Here is a 13,199-nt window from a genome sequence, read left to right as displayed (position 1 = left end):
CTTCACTTTCACTTTTCACTTTCATGCATTGGAGAAGGAAATGGCAACCCACTCCAGTGTTCTTGCCTGGAGAATCCCAGGGACGGGGGAGCCTGGTGGGCTGCTGTCTATGGGGTCGCACAGAGTCAGACACGACTGAAGTGACTTAGCAGCCTGCTAGGCTCCTCTGTCCATGGGATTTTCTAGGCGTGAATACTGGAGTGTGTGGCTATGTCCCCTCCAGGGGTTCTTTCCACCCCAGGGGTTGAACCCACATCTCTTACATCTCCTGGAGTGGCAGGCAGGTTCTTTACTGCTAGTGCCACCTGGGAAGCCCCAACTCAGCTATAAAAGGGAGCAAACAGTTGATACATGCACGTCTGGCTGAATCTCCAGAGCATGCTGCTGAGTGAAAAAAGACAATTCCCCCAAATTACAAATTATTCCAATTATAGAACATTCCTGAAATGACAAAATTACAGAAATGGAGAGCAGAGGAGTGGTTTCCAGAGGCCAAGGTGGGAGGTTAATGGGTAGAAAGTCGAAGGTAACAGGGATCTTTGTATTGATGGAAATGCGTACCTTGACTGTACAGTGGACCTTGAACAACCCAGGGGTGAGGGGTGACGACCCTTGAGCAGCGGAAGATTTGGGTATCACATTATAGTTCCCCTGGGTTCCACATCTGTGGGTTCAATCAACTGCATATAAGTGGACCAGCACAGGTCAACCTGTGTTGATCAATGGTCAGCTGTATTAATGTGGACAACTTGGTGTGGGATTGCTGTATCATTTAGCAAGATGTACTGTTGGGGAATCTCTCCAGGAGTCAAGAGCACACTGTCCAGTGCCTGCAACTTGTGTGTGTCCCGAGAACACACACCTTAGAACTTTGCAGACAGCCCGTTTGCTATAGTGCGTGTGTGCTAAGTTGCTTCAGTCATGTCTGACTCTTTGCAACCCGATGGACTGTCCCATGCTCCTCTGACCATGGGACTTGGCAGGCAAGAATACTGGAGTGGCTTGCCACTTCCTTCTCCCGGGGTTTGAAGCCACATCTCCTGCACTGGTGGGTGGATCCTTTACCACTAGCATTGCGTGGGAAGCCCTATTTGCTATAGTGCTTGCCTGTAAAACTTTTAACCAAATTAAACCCACTGAAAATGAATGACCATAATACACAAGACGTGTGGATTATAATGAGAAAAGGAACACCCACAAGCTCACTCCTCTCCTTCAGAACTAGCACACTTGTGGCAGGAACAACCTTTTACAAGTCTCATGTGGGTTTGAGTGCCCAGGGCTGCTGGGACCTCGGGGAAACCTTTCTTCATTGAGACAACCCTGCAGAGCGGCCGTGGCATACAGCTGCCACCCTAGACAGCGCGGGTCACAGAAACGCAGGGTGAAGGGGGCCCGGGCATCTGTGAGCACCGCTGTCCCCACTGGGGTTCCAGAGGACATAGCTCAGGGAAGGCCACATAGGCTGCGAGGGGCCCTTCAGCGCTCCCCTTTGCTAGAGGAGACTGTCGTCCTGCGAGCCTCGGTCTCTCCAGGTCCTCACAGCTTACGCTGGGTTCCACACACGAAATGTGTGCTCAATCCGATGTGCTGATGGGAGGACTGGAAACCAGCAGCATCCTTCTCTGCTCTGTGCCGCTTACATTGGAGGCGGATCTCTAGGAGCTAGGACTTGCTTCCGTTGGGCTGTTCTCCCCAAATGATGTCATCAGCGGGTTCTCCAGGACACCCCAGAGTTACTCAGGAGTGAGCCCGGAGAAGCGCTCTTGAAGTCAAACCCAGCATGTCACCGTCTGGCTCTGCAGAGAAAGGGGTGCTCTCATCCATACCTCCAGACAGGAAATAATCCTGGGGAACAGAGCGTTCCGGAACCCGCAGGTCTCACAGCCCCGAGGCCCTGGGGCAGGGCACCTCTCACTTCCCACATTATGGTGGCTCTTCCATGCCATCATCCATGCCCTTCCCAATCCCTGAGCAATTGCCCTGGCTCTGAGCTTCTAGCTTATTCTACTCAATTTAACTTTGTATAGTACTGTCTTTATTTTACTATCTTTGTTCCCTCTTGTTTCAGGAAGACTGTGTAAACATTTAGAGTGTGAATTTCTTAAGGACCTGGTTTATCTAGTAAGCAAAGAAACCAACTCTGGTTGAGTAGAGAATGAATGTATTAAAAGGATCTGGCTTAGTAAGTAGAATCCTAGCTAGAGAAGGCTTCCCTGGTGGCTCAGGTCCATAAAAAATCTGCCTGCAATGCGGGAGACCTGGATGCCTGGGTTGGGAAGATCCCCTGGAGCACGGAATGGCAACCCCTTCCAGGATTCTTGCCAGGGAAGTCCCATGGGCCGAGGAAACTGGTGGGCTACAGTCCATGGGGTTGCAGAGTCGGACACCACAGAAGGGACTTAGCTAGAGCAGGAGATGCAAGCGTGGAGCCCACAGAGCCAGGCATTGCCCGCGTCACATGGCGGAACCGGTCTGCTGGGTCCTGAAAGGGCAGCGAGCTTTGCCTGCACTGTACACACTGGCCCCTAATGTTGTCGCTGCTCCTGGAGCAATCTGCCCCTGCCATAGCCCCCTCGCCAGCATGGATCGTGTACCATTCCCACGTCTCCTATGGGTGGCCCACCAAGTCTGCATCGAGATCACATGATTGGAGAGCCTAGATCACTGTGTCCACGTCTTGGCTGCAGGAGAAGCTGGGAGAGCAAGTATTTGTCAGGTTCTGATTCGACAGTGGGAGGTGGGCTCTGCCTGGCAGGTGGGAGTTCTCCAAGACTAGATAGAGCGCTTAGAGGCTAAGACAGGGACCCTACCTTGCACTGCTTTGCGTGCCTAGAATGGTACCTGTCATATGTAGTCAGTAGGTTGTTCCCAACTTGTGATCAGGGCAGGACTCAACTAAACCCTTGCCCAGGAATGAGTCACAAAGTAACAGAGGGTGCGTGGCATTTGTCATTGTTTGTGGTTTTCAACTTAATTGAACCAGCCCACCTGGAGGCACTTAAGAATGTCAGAAGCCTAATATTTTGGCATAATGTCAAGATCATCTTAGTTTTTCACTGTTACGCATCAGCTGCTATGAACACTGATGTACAAGTTTTTGAATGGATATCTGTTTTTATTTCTCTCGAGTGAACACCTCAGAGTGAAATTGATTGCTTGTATATACATAATTTTTTTTGTTGCCTTTTTGTACCGTAAAAAAGAAAAACAAACAAACCAAAAAACACCAGAAAACCCTGATGGGAAAAGCCAACTTATTGGAAAAACGCTGATGTGGGGAAAGATCGAAGGCAAAGGAGAAGAGGGCAGCAGAGGATGAGATGGTTGCATGGCATCACCGACTCAGTGGAAATGAATTTGAGCAAACTCCAGGAGATGGTGGAGGACAGGGAAGCCTGGCGTGCTGCAGTCCATGGAGATGCAGAGTTGGACACGACTTAAGAGACTGAACCACCACAACAACAATATCCATAGTTTTAGAAAGTACCAAACTCTTTTTTCAAAGTGATTGCATCATTTTACTTTCCTACCAGAAAAGTATGAACATTCCAGTTGCTTCACATCCTCACCAACGGTATCGTGCATCTTTTTCATATTACCCATGCTAGCGAGTATGGTGGTATCTCATTGTGGTTTAGTTTGCATTTCTCTGATGACTAATGATATTCAGCCTCTTTTCATGTGCTTATTGGCCATTTATATATATACATACATACACATATATATTGTGGTGTTTTTTGCGAGTCTGTTTAAATCTTCAGATTGTTTGCCTTCGGACTGAATTATAAGATTTTAAAATATATTCTATAGAAAGATCTAGATCAGATATATATGGTGACTATTTTCTCTCAACCTTTTTGTGTTCTTTTTTCCCAGAGAGAATGTATTTTTTAAAATGAGTTTATCTATTTATTTATGTTTGGCTGTTCCGGGTCTTTGTTGCTGTATTGGGCTTTTTCTCTAGTTGCGGCAAGCAGGACTTACCCTCTAGTTGCCATGCTCGTTTTCTCATGATGGCCTTTCTTGTTGCAGAGCATGGGTTCCAGGGCACACGGTCTTCAGTAGTTCCAGCTCAGGATCCAGAGCACGGGCTCAATAGTTGTGGCACACGGGGCTTGTTGATCCACGGCACGTGGGATCTTCCGGGATCAGGGACTGATCTGGTGTCTCCTGCACTGGCAGGTGGATCCTTTACCCCTGAGCCAGCAGGGAAGCCCACCATGTCCTTACTAGTATCTTTCAAAGAGCATTTTAAAATTCTGATTAAGTCAAATGTATCAAGTTTTTCATTTATTATTTTTGCTCTTTGGGTTCTAAGAATTCTTTGCCTACCTTATCATGAAGATTTTCTCCTGCATTTGCTTACAGAAGTTTCATAGTTGCACTTTTTACTGTAGGATCCATTTCAAATTGATTTTTATGTGTGCTGTGAGGTAAGGGTCAAGGTTTTTTCCTATAAGAATATCCAATTGTCGAAGCGCCATTTATTGAAAAGTCTTTCTGTTTCACCCATTAAATTATTTTGACGTCTTTATAAAAAATTAATTGACTTTTACGATAGAGAAACCCGACAAACTTTACTTCAGGCATATGATCAAAGTTCACATAAATATTGATAAAATCATGTGCCCTTGATATAACGTGATGAAAATGGGACTTTACACCTTTGATCTTCCCAGTCTCATTAAGAGAAAAACAAAAAATCTCAGTTGAGGGACATTCTACAAAATACCAGTACTCTGCAAAACTGTGAAGGTCACCAAAACCAAGAAAAGTCTGTAAAAAGTCACAGCCAAGAGGAGCCTAAGGATACATCACAAATAAATAGAATGTGGGATCCTGGGTGGGAGCCTGGGTGTGCTCCTGGGACAGAAAAGGGACATTGGGTAAAAACCAAGGAGATTTGAATAGGACTTCCCTGATGGCTCAACTGGTGAAGAATCCACCTGCAATGCGGGAAACCTGGGTTCGATCCCTGGGTTGGTAAGATCCCCTGGAGAAGGGAAGGGCTACCCACTCAGTATTCTGGCCTGGAGAATTCCAGGGACTGTGTAGTCCATGGGGTTGCAAAGAGTGGGGCACGACTGAGTGATTTCACTTTCCCTGGTAGCCCAGCGGTCGGCAGTCCACCTGCAATGCAGGGGACTCCGGTTCAGTCCCTGGTCCCGGAAGATCCCACATGCCCATGGGCCACAACTACCCAATGTGCCCTAGAGTCTGTGCCCCGCAACAAGAGAAGCCACTGCAACAAGAAGCCTGTGCACTGCAACCAGAGTAGCCCCCGCTCGCCGCAACTAGAGTAAGCCCATCTGAGCAACGAAGACCCAGCACAGCCAAAATAAATAAATAATTTTAAAAAAGGAAATCCGAATAAAGTATGGGCTTTAGTTAATAATAACATATCAATATCATTAATTGCAACAAATGTACCATTCTAATATAAGATGCTTATAATAAAGGAGAGGGGGACGACAGAGGGTGGGATGGTTGGATGGCTTCACCGACGCGATGGACGTGAGTGAGCAAGCTCCGGGAGTTGGTGATGGACAGGGAGGCCTGGCGTGGTGCAGTCCATGGGGTGGCAAAGAGTCAGGCACGACTGAGCGACTGAACTGAACTGAATAATAAAGCAGACTGGGGTGGAGTACATGGGAGCTCTTTGAACTAACTTCACAAACCTTTCATAAATCTAAACAAAAATTTTACCACATGCTTTCTTTTCACATTATAATTTTTCTTTTACATTTATTGGAAGAATCTTAGACTTATTTACACAAGGGTTTTTTTTTTTTTGGTATTGTATTTCATGTTAACACCTGAAATACATATTTTACATGAAATACATATTTTAAATATAAATAAGTTGGTTCAGGTGTCTGCTAAAATTTCTGAATGTTCAGAATCTGACTCTTTGGAATCTCTTCTGACCCGAATGGCCCATAACTATCAATACATATACTGTGTCCTCTACACACCATCAGGAGTCTTGGATGCAGCATTTCTTAAAAGACCACCTCACTACTGTCTCAGGGAGTTTCTTCTAAGTTGTTGACACCCATTCTGCAGTTTTTGAAGCTGTCACTTTCTTAATCTTATGAGATGTTTAACAGAAAGTTTTCAGACAAACAGACACGTTCTTGTTTCTTCACCCAACAAATCCTTTAATGATTTAACTGAAAGAGAGCTCACGTATACTCAGGCAGTATAGGCACCTGGCCAGTAGCTCTATACATGCAATTGATTGTAAGGTGACTTCTCATTTTCAGAGGTGTTGAAAGGTGATAAAATGGGGGTCTCAGAAACAATAGAAAATATATGTCGGGATTCTGAAAGTTCCTGTTTTCATCTACTAATATATACACATCTTTTTATGTTAGTCTGTATAGACCTGCCTTATTTTAACATAATAACTGCAGTATTCCACCATGTGGATGTCCCACAATTTATCTAACCACTGTTCTATTATTGGATATTTGACTTTTCTGGATATTATGAAAATACTACAATAAATATCATTCACAGGCCTTTTAAAATATTTCTCTAGGATAGACATTTAGAGTAGAATTGTCGGATTAAAGAATTTGCCGATTTAAAATTTTAAATTGTCCCCTTGAAGGCCTTATCATTTTGTAGTCCCAACAAATGAACCTTAGCGTATCTGTATTCCCTCACCCTTGCTCACTTTGGATATTATCGACTTAGAAATCGTGCCAGTCACACTGGGTCAAGAGTGATGTCTTACTGTTATTTAAGTTTGGCTTTTCCTGATAACTAGTAAGTTTAGAAGCTTTTCATGTTTTTTTGACTTATTTACTTCCTTGGTGAACTGTAATTTTTAAAATTTATCAGTGTAAGCTTTTATATATTCTGGACCTAGGTATTTATCCTTTGTTGCCTGTGTGCTAGTCACTCAGTCGTGTCCAACTCTTCGAGACCTCATGGAGAGCAGCCCACCAGGCTCCTCCGTCCGTGTGACTGTCCAGGTGAGACTCCTGGAGCGGGTCGCCATTCCCTCCTCCAGGAGATCTTCCCAACCCAGGGATCGGACCTCTGTCCCATGCGTCTCCTGCCCTGGCCGGCAGATTCTTTACCACAGAGCCAGCTGGGAAGCCCTACTGTGTCTGTTATGCATGTTTGAACAATTTCTTTCAGCCTGATTCTTGCTTTTAGTTGTCTTATTGGTCCCAGTGTCTACATGAAGGTTTGAATTGATGTAGTTAAATTTTTCAGATATTTCCTTTACAGCTTCTGTGTTTTATGTTTTGCGTAGGAAAGCCTTCCTTACTCAAAGATTATAAAAATATTCTTCTACAGTTGTGTAACACTGTAGTATTTTACAGATTGTATGGTTGTTAAATTCTTTATTTTAGTCATTTAATCCAGTTTTAATTTAGATGTGATCTATGGTTGAAGGATCTAACTTAATTTTTCCAAATGGATACCTTAGTGGTCCAACACCATTAATTAAACATTATTTATTCACTAACTTGGTTCAATGGATACATCAGTGATCCAACATCATTAATTAAATATTATTTATTTGCTAATTTAGTTCAGTGGGTACATCAGTGGTCCAACACCATTAATTAAACATTATTTATTCACTAATTTAGTTAAATGGATACATCAGTGGTCCAACAGCATTAATTAAACATTATTTATTCACTAATTTAGTTCTTAATATGCCTCTTTTATCACGAACAAAAGATTTCATATTTAGTTCTGGGTCCATCGTATTGCATGATAGGATTAATCTACCCCTATCCCCGAACCCAATGCCAGGCAATTTTGATTCTTCTGGCTTTAAAATATACTTTAAATACCTCATAGGGCAAATGTCTCCTGACTGCTTTTCTTTTTTTAAGTTATGAGGAGAAAGTGCCTCCAGCCACTAGAGCTCCCTTCCTGCAGCGGAGTCGAGAAGCTCTGCCCTGGGAGGGGCCCAGGGGTCGGATCAGTTTTCCACTGCCGCATGACAGATGACCTCAAACAGAACAGAGGACACGGCACCTTTTATTGGCTCATGGTTCCCATGGGTCCAGCACATTTTAGCTGGCCCTCTGCTCAGGGTCTCGAGGCTGAGACCAGGGCCTCACCAGCTGCATCCACATCTGCAGGCTCCACGAGAGAATGAGCAGCTTCCCAGCTTCCAAAGAACTAACTCCCTTGTGGCTGTAGGACTGAGGTTCCCCCCATCTTGCTAGTGGTTGGTGTGGATGGCTCTCGGCCCCCAGAGGCTGCTCTCAGCTACTGCCATGGGGCTCCTCTGGTCTCGAGTCAAATCCCTCTCACACTTTGAGAGTTTTTGGACTTCCTGTTGTGTGACCAGCTGAGGAAGACTCTGCATTTAAAGGACTCATGTGATGAGGGCTGCCCCCACCCAGATAACTTCCCTATTTTAAGGGCAACTGTGCCATAGACCACAGCCTCATCACAGGAGTGAAAGCGGCACATCACAGCCCTGGGGACATTCAGGGCAGGAATTTCCTGGGGGGCAGGAAATCTTGGGGGCCATCTTAGAACTCTGCTTACCACACCACCTAAAGTGAAAGTCGCTCAGTCATGTCCAACTCTTTGCAACCCCATGGACTATACAGTCCATGGAACCCTCCAGGCTGGAATACTGGAGTGGGTAGCCTTTCTCCCCTCCTGGGGATCTTCCCAACCCGGGGATCAAACCCATGTCTCCCGCATTGCAGGCAGGTTCTTTACCAGCTGAGCCACAAGGGAAGCCCAAAAAAGGGGGACACAAAAGAGAGACCTTTTATATTGGGTAGGAGGTTATATTTGAGCACTGGTCTGTGCTGGACACAGGTGTGTGTGTGTAAAGGACCTCCGGAGAAGTCCAGGTATAGGTTCTACAAGGATCTCATGGTCTGATAGAATCTTAGCAGCTGAAAGAAACTTGGGGCACATGACCCAGGGAAGTCTACTCTTTTTCAAGTAAAACAACAACTTCAGTTATTCCTTGTATGAAATAGTCTCTAGACACCTCTCCATGACTGCTTAGTAGGAGTAGGGGGAGTGAAGGAAAGACATAAATTTGCTTCAAAGCAGTGCCTTAACTGAAGGCCAGCCAGGGCCTGCAGCCCTCTGAGGAGGAGCTGGAAGATCAAGAAAGCTTCCTGGAGGAGGTAGCCTTTGAACTTGGCCTTTAAGGCTAGGGGGAAGGGGACTTCCCTGATGGTCCACTGGCTAAGACTTTGTTTTCCAATGCAGGGTGCCCTGGTTCAATCCCTGGTCAGGGAACTAGATCCAACCTGCCACAACTGAAAAAAGATTCTGCATACTGCAATTAAGACCTGGTGCAGCCAAATAAATAAATAAGAATACATGTTAAATAAAAGAGAGACCAGGGGAACGTCAACAGAAAAGCTGGATATGGGAAGGGGATTCTGGGGATGACAGCAAAGCCATGGATGTGGAAGCCCGAGAGGCATTTCTGGGAAGGGCAGGTAGCCATGTGCAGGGAGCTCCATCAAAGGGGAGCTGGGGCTGGACTGCGCTGAGCCTTAAGGACCAGCAGAGGCCTCCGGACTTCAGTGAGTGCCCGAGGTCAGCCTGACCTATTTTGACATCAGAATGCTTCTTGCCACGGCTGGGGAGAGAAAGGCTATATTCTAAGTTAATATTCCATTTTCACACCTAACATGAAAGGGAAACAGGCATTTAAGCCTGGAGTAAACACAGTCACTGTGCTGTGTGATTAATTCCTCAGTCCTGTCTGACTCTTTGTGACCCCATGGACTGTAGCCCACCAGGCTCCTCTGTCCATGAGATTCTCCAGGCAAGAACACTGGAGTGGGTTGCCATGCCCTCCTCCAGGGGATCTTCCCGACCCAGGGATCGAACGTCTCCCACATTGCAGGCGGATTCTCTACCGTCTGAGCCACCAGGGAAGCCCCAAGTCACACTTGACCGCAAAAGCATCACAGGTGGACTAATAAAAAAGGGAAAGGAATCACGGGTGAAGCAGGTACCTCTCTGCAGTGTGCAGGGCAGCACCACCTCACGAGCACTGGTGGCCTTTTACTGGCTGTGGCAAGCCAAACCCCAAGAGCTTTAGTTTTCCTGGAAAATCAGACCACAAGAAAATTGCCCTTGACAGTTGTTTGGGGTTGCATTGTGTCTTCCGTAAAGATATGCTGAAGTTCTACGCCCCTTACCTGTAGACGTGACCAAATTTGGAAACGGGGCATTTGAGGTGGGGTGGGGGGTGGTGCTCTGCAGAGACCAGCCAAGGGTCGCCCCAACCGCTCCTCCACCACCAGAAGCTGGAAGAGATGGGGAAGGACCCTCCTCCTTGGGAGGTGCATGGCTGTGCCCATACCTTGATTTTAAACTTCCAGCCCCCAGAGCCGTGAGAGAAGTTTCTGCTGTTTTAAACCACTTGGTTTGTGGCACTTTGTTACAGCAGGTCCAGGAAATTAAGGCAACATTCATTTCTTGATTCTTGAAACAGTTAACAAGTGTCCACTCATGGGGCCTGTGCTGGGGGGCCTCACAGCTCTCTGATGGGTGAGATGGGGGCAGCACAGGAGGAGTGGATTCTCCAGGGAGGAGTCAGCTGGAGGCCAGTCCAGGACAGGTAGCAGTGTCCCTAGGGTGGCCCTCTGAGAATCGGGGACTCAGTCTGGAGGACAAAGGCTGAGAGGCAAACTCTGAACGAGAGCACATCTGCTCATCTTCCAGTTCAGGATTAGGGCTGGGGGCGGGCGGGCTGCTGACCGCCGCCTGGGGTCCTGGAGGCGCCTTTCTTTGGTACGTGGAGGACCCACAAAGAGGAGCACTCAGACAGGAGTGGAGGAAGTGCCAATCTCCCGCCGAGGGTGAGAACACTCCGGCAGCGGTACCCGGTACTCGCTGCACTCGTGGCTGGCGGACAGCTGCAGGCCGGGAGGTGGTGCTTTGAGGGTCTTTGGCATCATGAGACCAGCGGTTACTCACCATCGCGCCTTTGGCAACTTCTCTAACTTAAGCTTCAGTCTCTTTATCGGTAAAACACTGACAAGCATAGTGAGAGTCTTAGGTTTGATGCGAGGATACATTGAGAAAACGTATGTGAAGTACTAACAGAGCGCCCGCTGCCAGGAAGGTGTTGCTGGAGCTTAGCCATCACCATCGGAGAAGGCAATGGCACCCCACTCCAGTCCTCTTGCCTGGAAAATCCCATGGACGGAGAAGCCTGGTAGGCTACAGTCCATGGGGTCGCTAAGTCGGACATGACTGAGCAACTTCACTTTCAATTTTCATTTTCATGCATTGGAGAAGGAAATGGCAACCCACTCCAGTGTTCTTGCCTGGAGAATCCCAGGGACGGGGGAGCCTGGTGGGCTGCCGTCTATGGGGTCGCACAGAGTCGGACACGACTAAAGCGACTTAGCAGCAGCCGCCATCACCATCACCATCGCCATCATCAGAGCCTTGACGCAAAACCTGTGTCTGGGGGCTGCCCCTCACCATTGAAATGCGCGGCTCTATCACGTGTCCGCGGGAGGTGGGCTGTTGGGGGTCGTCATTCGGCCCCGGGGGCCTCCCGTCCTCCCCCGCGCATGCCCTGCCATTTCGGGGGGTGTCCCTGCTGCGGCCTCCGCTGGGTTCACAGTCCGGGGAGGCAGAATTTCGGGTCTGCAGAAGCCAGGCGACGGCGTGGGGCCGAGAACACTGCGGTCCCCCGGGAGGCTCTCCATCAGTCCCGCGCCGCGTGCCCAGAACGGCCACCAGGAGCCGCGCGCACCAGGAGGCCAGCAGGTGGCCGGGGACAGGCGTGCAGGGGGAGGACAGGCGTCCCGGTGCGGTGAGTCCTGGCCCGCGGGCCGTCCGGACCGGGCCCGGGAGGGGCGCGCGTCTGCGGAGAAGGCCGGGCCGAGGCGGGCCGGAGCGGCGGGGGCCCGGGGCCCGGGGCCGGGAGGCCGCCTCCCTCGGTCACCGCCAGGGGCCGCCATCGCCCCGCGCAGCGCCCCGCGCGGGGCCCGCTCCTCCCGGCTCCTCCCGGGCGGAACGCGGGGTCCCGGTCCCGAGCCGCTCGCTCGGGAACCGGGCTAACCCCGGCGCGCCCGCCCCTCGGTTTCGAGTATTAGGAATCTTTAATTCGATGGCGCAGGGATTCCGGGAGCCAGCGTGGGATGGCTCTCGTTTTCCTCCGCCGGAGCCTCGGTCTTGCTGGGCTTGCTTGGACCAGGCGCTGGTTCGCTGGGAAGCTGAGGTCTGAGCGCGCAGGGCACGGGCCACCTTGGAGGTTGGAACCCCTTCCCTTCCCCGGTCCCTTCCCGAATGGAGCCCACCCCCCACCATCCCCCATGGTGATGGCTTGCTGGACTCTGCGGAGGGAAAGTTGGTACTCATCGGCACCCCCCAAAAGGCTCCTGTTACTGAAAGGTTAGAGATTCCCCCCACCCCCACCCCGCCCCAAGCCCAGGGAGCCAAAGAGGAAATTCTAGGGCCAGGCCCCTGAGGCACGAGCATAACAACAACAGTAATAATAGTAATAGCTAATGACACTGAGTCAGCACTTACTATGTGCCAGGCAAAGTTCTGAGCTCCTTATCTGCAGTTACTCGTTTCATCCTGACAAACATTTTCCGAGGGAAAGTGAGGAAAGTGAGGCCCAGAATCTTCAATCTCTCTGGGTCTCAGTTTCCTGAAACTTCAACACTTGTGAAAGCAAAGTGGCTCACCAGGTTAGTCATCAATTAGTTTTACTGAAATAGCAGCCAATTCATGGTAAGTGGCAAAGAGTAGAGGTGAGACCAGGAGAATGTGTTTTCTGAATGCACCGCTGGGGGACAATGGGGCTAGAAAAATTGCTGAAGGACCTAGAGGAGAAACGGGTTGGAGATGAGCCACCCCTAATTTTTCTCTTAAGGCGACCCCTTGGTGGAAAAGGCGAGCAAGGCCGCCACCTTGACAAGGTTCCTTGGAGGTCGGCCCTAGAAGGGATGTTGATGGAAGTAACCAGTTTTGCCCCGAGTGTGAGAGCCTCCCGGTGTGGGCAAAGGGCAGGCTGACATGAAGCTGGAGGGGACGGTCACTGAGTCACCGTGCTGACCGATGGCCCATTGAGAGGGAGCAGCTACGGACAACCAGCCCAGGGCTGAACGGAGACCTGTGAGAGGGAGCAGCTTCGGGGGACTGTGCCCCTTATTTGTGGCGTGTGAACCATGTCACAGAGGCCATGTCCCTGCAGAGGTGGAACT

The sequence above is a fragment of the Oryx dammah genome, unplaced genomic scaffold, assembly GCF_014754425.2.
Source record: "Oryx dammah isolate SB20612 unplaced genomic scaffold, SCBI_Odam_1.1 HiC_scaffold_22, whole genome shotgun sequence".
In the NCBI taxonomy this organism is placed as follows: Eukaryota; Metazoa; Chordata; class Mammalia; order Artiodactyla; family Bovidae; genus Oryx; species Oryx dammah.
The sequence above is the reverse complement of the archived record's forward strand: the minus strand, read 5'-3'. Positions refer to the sequence as shown.